The sequence below is a fragment of the Cydia pomonella genome, chromosome 19 (assembly GCF_033807575.1).
Source record: "Cydia pomonella isolate Wapato2018A chromosome 19, ilCydPomo1, whole genome shotgun sequence".
NCBI classification, from domain to species: domain Eukaryota; kingdom Metazoa; phylum Arthropoda; class Insecta; order Lepidoptera; family Tortricidae; genus Cydia; species Cydia pomonella.
The window spans coordinates 386,298-392,699 of NC_084721.1; positions in this window are offsets into that span (position 1 = coordinate 386,298).

Genomic DNA, 6,402 nt, shown 5'->3' on the forward strand with positions numbered 1-6,402 from the left:
GGGGGGGGGGGGGGGTTGTTTTTCAGTAATTAATGTTTTATTGATGACAGGAGAACCAACCTAGGAAAAAGTGGATGGACTGTGTGAGACGATATTTAAATATAGGATGAAAATATTTTCAGTGACGAAATTATTTACGAGGGACAGATGGACCAGGGAGTCCAGGGATGGAAAAGCTCGAGAAAAAAATGCTATTACGACTCCAATTGATTGCTATGAGTGCAAAGACACTGTAATAAAAATACTCCTTAGAAGTAATTAATGAGCAGTGTGCTCGAGTGTACGGCGGCGTGTTTGTGTGACATTGTGTGTGCGCGCATGTTAGCTCGCCACGCTGCGCAGTGACAGATGGCGAGACGAACCAATGTAATTGTACAGACGGGGGCTTCTGATCTAAACACTCAAAAATATACTTGGTAATTACTTCCGGGCGGTATTTACAGACATTGAATTTTAGTTTGTCTAGTATGTCTATGTTTAACTATGGAGCCACAATTAGCCTTCTCGAGTATCAAGCGTATTCTGATTTTTAAAATAGGTTAAGAATTATATAGATATGGAACAGATCTGTCAAAGTCAAAAAGGGTCGTTTTTGGTTGAAGATATTTCAATTTTGACACTGACAGATCAGAACTATATCTAATCCAGATCTGATTCCTAACCTGCTATTAAAACCAGAATACGCCTGAGGGTTTCAAGGTGAATTTCCTTCAAAGGGCTGGTCACCACTATTTACCCTAAATAAACACAGCTAAAATACTTAGTGCTATCTAGGGCTAGTAGTTCCTAGCGTGTATTTTTAATACAACCTCAAATTAAATAGAGGCGTGGGTTTCAGAACTTATCATAATGCCATTTTTAAGAGAAATTTTAAATTTAACCTTAACTTACAACGTGCAATTATTATTCAAGCGACAATTTAATGTATTACGAAAAATATAGTTTTCATTAAAAATAAAGTAACGATCCATAGCGTACTTAATTATTTTATAAGTAAAAATAAAAGTAATTTTTTAGAAAAACATGACAGTTAACTCATTTGGGTCGTATCAGAACGAATCCCATCACAAGCGTAGTGAGTTATCCTAGTTAAGTTTAGCTAATCTCCAGCGACCACATAAATTGGTGCGAGGTTACACCCCGGAATAAATCAGGTGTCAGTCCCGCCGCGACCATTTGCGTCCAAAACCGGGTTTGTCTGAATGTTTTTGTTTTCACCCGACTGAGTGATCTGGCGGAACCCGCTAATAAAACGCTTATCCTGATTAATTGCGACGGCCATTACGAATAACTCGAGCCGTTTGTCACCGGGTGCGGAACGAACCGGCTATACCACCTCATTTTTCCGACCACACATAATTGAGTTTTATTGATTGTTTTATTTTCTGAGCGCACGCTGAATTTCAATTTTGCTTGAGTAAAGCCATTTGTCTTGGAAATGTGGGCAGCATCAACTTTATTTATTTTAGTAAATTCTTAACTTTGCGTGCAATGTTTTATATAGCAATAAATAGAAAGCATTTTTATTTCAATGTTAATAATTTAACGCAATTAGTAACAATTACTTTCACTATCAGATAAACTACACTTAATTTTGGGCGTTTTTCTACCAAGATGTTTAGCGTGCTCTGTGAAAAAATGACGCAATTTTTTATAATATTTATTTTTTATTTTTGTTTTGAATTGACTAAAATCACAATAATATCGTGAACACTTATACTATAATCAGGTATAAAAATACTTACACTGATCTGTTTACAGAATAAAATATTTATTTAAAATATTAACATGAGTAAGTACCTATTATGACTACACTAGAAATTAGCAGTGAAGCATTTCCGTCATGTACAACGCATTTTATTTTGTGTATTAGAATTTTTTTTTTCGGCGTTTATAGCCGTAGGGTATTTTTATGGGTATATTTTTAACCAATTTGGCACAGAAAAATACACTGCTACCTGTAATTTTACAGAAAATTGCGTTTGGACGAGACAACAGTAGACAACTTCATTGAATGCTTCAATTCAGACCATACATAAACTTAACTTCTGTGATTACAGTGATCGGAATGATCTAATTAAATTTCAAGGTACCTACACTTTACTACAAGGCATTCGCCTGATTTGTTACAATGATATTAATGAACAAGTACGATACGAGTACACCTGTCTCGTTAGCCTAAAATCATGACGCGACAACAGGCCACTCTATATTGCTACTACAATCGCTTTCACTTCTCACCTATACTAGGACCAGTATAAAGTGAGCTGGTAATAACGCACAGTTGTTACGTGTCCTAATATCACGGATGCACTGGATAGCATAGTTGTAAGAAATGGAAACGCTTGCTGGCGTACAATGTACGATTAGGCGCGCAAGCGGCTGCATCGAGGCGGGCGGCGCGCACGCGGTTCGCTGCGTACCAGTGGAGCACGGCGCTGCTGCTGCCAGGGACCTATTCAGATGCGTTGCCGTACGACTGGCTCGTCGTTGACGATAACTGCGGACTAAGATTGTCATCATACATCAGTTGGGGTCTTGTTTTTAGAACAACGTCTGCGTATATCAGATTATTTAATTTCTTATCTGTGTATGGTGATTCTGACCATTTTTTTCACGACCGAGATTTGGAACCACAATTTTCAACCACATCACAACATTCTCTACCCGTCAACCAAGAGTCAACCAGAAATGTGCCAAGAAATCGGTTAAACGGTCGGTAAAATCGGTGTCCATTTCCCACTCTGCCTTTTTTTATACTACGTCGGTGGCAAACAAGCATACGGGCTTATGGTAAGCAGTCTCCGTAACCTATGTACGCCTGTAACTCCAGAGTAGTTACATGCGCGTTGCCGAACCTAACACTCCGCACCCTCGTTGAGTTCCGGCAACATTACTCAACGGCAGGAACATACACTACGAAGAGGGACTAGTGTTATTTGGCTGCGGTTTTCACTAAGGTACTTCCCCAGTTGGACTCTGCTCTAGATCTCGAATGACATCCACAATGCTGTGCCCTACCTCACAAAGCAAGGTACCATTCACATTGAACCCATACTACTCTTAACATTATTTGAGGTTTGTAACATTTCCATAAATAAATCGATTAATTTTGGTAAGTAACTGAAAAATAACTGTAACCACAATTTTAAAGTATAATGTGGGTATTCTCTTTGACCGAATTAAGTACATTTATATTTGAAGTCAAGTTTCATAGACTCGTAAATCTCTACACATCTCACCTACGTAACTGCTTCATTCTAGTTGAATTATGCTGTACGACTTTGATGTTGCCGCGCGTTGGCAGGCGACGCGCGGCGGCAACCAACTGACATTGGACGTCTTGGCATCTTGGTCGACATTCGATCGCTTTGTTTTGCTTGGCGACGCCGACGATCTATGCGCTAGTTATATTACTTATATAATTCCTAAATGTCATGAAGCTGACAAATATAATTTAATGTAAATCCTTAATGTAAAATATAGTGCATGCAGTGTGGATCGTTTAGGAATGTAGAACAATTTTTTTTTATCATTGATCAGCAAATGGCTCTAGAGTTAGACCAAAAAGAATTGACAGTAATAGAGAAGAAAAGTGTAAGAAAAAAATGTGCTCCTTATTTTGACATCCAAAACAGATGGCGCTGAAATGCGCCATAGGTTTTACGCTCACTGAATTGTCAAACGACAGCTTTCAATAATCAGAGTTACCGCAAAATGTATGGAGCTGTGCAGTCACTTCTGAAAACATGGACACTATCGAACTGCCAAAAATATGTATACACGACCTTATGGCCCATATATTAGGGTAGTGTATACATATTTTTGTCCATCTATCTATCTAGATGGACAAAAAAGCATATGGAGCGGCCCAATCGGCAAGAGAAAGCATGGAAAGCCAGCGTAGAGATGGGGTGACGAAATAGTAAAAAGAGCGGGAAATAATTGGATGGAAAAGGCAACTGATAGAGACTTGTGGAGAACAAGTCCTGGAGGAGGCTTTTACTCTGTAGAGAGGTCCTTAATAATAGTTTTAATATAATAATTGCGGGCTGTGCGGTTCAAGAGGAATTTCCTCCCGCGGGCGCTCCGGCTGTGGAATGAGCTCCCTTCCGAGGTTTTTCCGAGAGGATACAGTATGGGATTCTTCAAAAAAGGTGTGTACAGGTTTTTAAAGGGTCGGCAACGCGCATGTAACACCTCTGGAGCTGCAGGCGTCCATAGGCTGCGGTGACTGCTTACCATCACGCGGGCCGTATGCTTGTTTGCCACTGTCGTGGTATAAAAAAAATTGCATGCAAAATAAATTTAGATTGAATAAATCAATAATGTTAAATGTGTTTATAATTGTAATGTTACTGAATTTTTTTTAAGGAATATTGAAGGCTTAATTATTATTATTATACATATTTTTGGCACTTTGTCCGTATCGATATTTTAAGACGTGACCGTACAGCGCGAACTCGTTTGCCTATCAAATTCGAAGCACGAAATGTCATAGATTTTACGCATCTTACTCAATCAATGTATCTCTGGTTAGATCAAGTACAGAAGTCTGCAACGATTTTGATAGCACACACAGTCACACAGTGCAAGTGTTATTTATAAGTCAATTATGACGTATAAATATAACATAGAAATGTGACGTTTAAAATAACACTTGCACTAATATAAAGACAATTCGTATCGATCAGGAATACAGACGTCAGGAGTGAATTCCATTCGTTCACTAATTGTATCAAAAGGGATACTTTACCCATTGAAGTGATGAGAATCACTAATCATTGGTGAAGCAAATCGCTTCGGTCGTGCAATTCAATTATTCGTCGTATCCAACAGACTGTGTGCTCCAACTCTGTTACATACATGTTTCTACTTAATTTCTATTTCTTAACACTTTCAGCGCTAATCACGGCACGTTGTCAGTTGGCCCTGCGAATCATTTCCGCTACATACCGGGAAATCCATGTAATTGGCTACGCCATAGCGCTACGACCGTGGATCAGCGCTGAATATGTTAAAAGTTGTATGATTAAAGCCTCAGTAAAATGAATCCAAATCGTTAACTTTCGTGTTGTCTACAGAAAAGACATTAGCTTTCCGAACTTTTCTGACACATTTACAGTTGTTCAGTGTTTTTACGATGGTTTCACACACAGAATAGGCCCGTCGTGGCTTGTTACTGCTTCATGTGGCACACTTGAACGCAAGAACGCTACACCGCACCATTTCGTCGCTGGCAGCATGCGCCCGCGCCGGTTCATAATTTACACATTTATGACACACTTATCAACAAGCTGGCGCTAACGCACATTTATGAACGGTATTTTATAAATCTAATGTGATTTAAATTCAATCGATGTGAAGTGCTAAGATGCTTCACGCGCCTACGTGTTCAAGCAATTTAAGAGTCCGCAGCAAGCTCGGCCGAATTTCACCTTCCTATAGTTTCGTTCTCATTTTTAAACTTCGTGTTGTTGTCGCCATGGCATTTTGACAACACCACGACGACTATCCTACCAATACTGCGCGTGACGTACATCCGGAGCTGTCAAACCCAACGTCATAAAAGGGCAAGCACAAGGCGGGAGCGACCACTTGCCATCTAGCAGCCACCAGCGACGGAGTATTGTACATATGGTGCATTGGTGTCCTGAGTATAATTGTATCATACCTATTTGCTTTATCATTCACGGTCGTATTAAGTATAATATGGTTTACATATTATACTTAATACGATCAGTTCATTCCTTGTATTATTGTTACGTGAATAAATAAATAAATGTATTAATGTTGCTTGGGTGTTTATTTCAGTGTTGGATTATAAACGGCCCGATTCGAAGAATGAGATACGATAACGATAAGTTCTGGTTTAGATAAGTTCTCATTTAGATATCGTTTGTACGTCGTATAATTGACAGAAGCAGCTCGATTCGGGCAACCAATGTCACTTTGACGTTAGAAATATCGTAGATAGATCTTATTGGGATCACAGCTGAATCGAAATAAACGTCAATATTAACATGTCGTTTAGTTATTGATCTTTTAAAAATCTTTCCAAGATCTTAAACGTGTCTTAATCATTCTTCGAATCGGGCCGAAAGACACTTTGCACATAAGAAAGATGAAGTATATCTATGCCTGTAATTAATTTATTCAGCTTATAAAACAAACGAAATAGAGCAAAAACATGTTTTGTATGAAAAACTTAAATTCTCTGAATGAACTATGGTATCTGGAGCTACATAAACTAATTACAGGCTTAGGTGTACCTAATCCTATTGTAATTACAAAGTATCAGAGCAATCTAGCTAGTCGATTTAAAATGAGATCGTGACTACCTCTGTATGGAGAACCGAGCTTGCTGCGGACTCTTAAGATCCGATGCTTTTTTTTTAATGA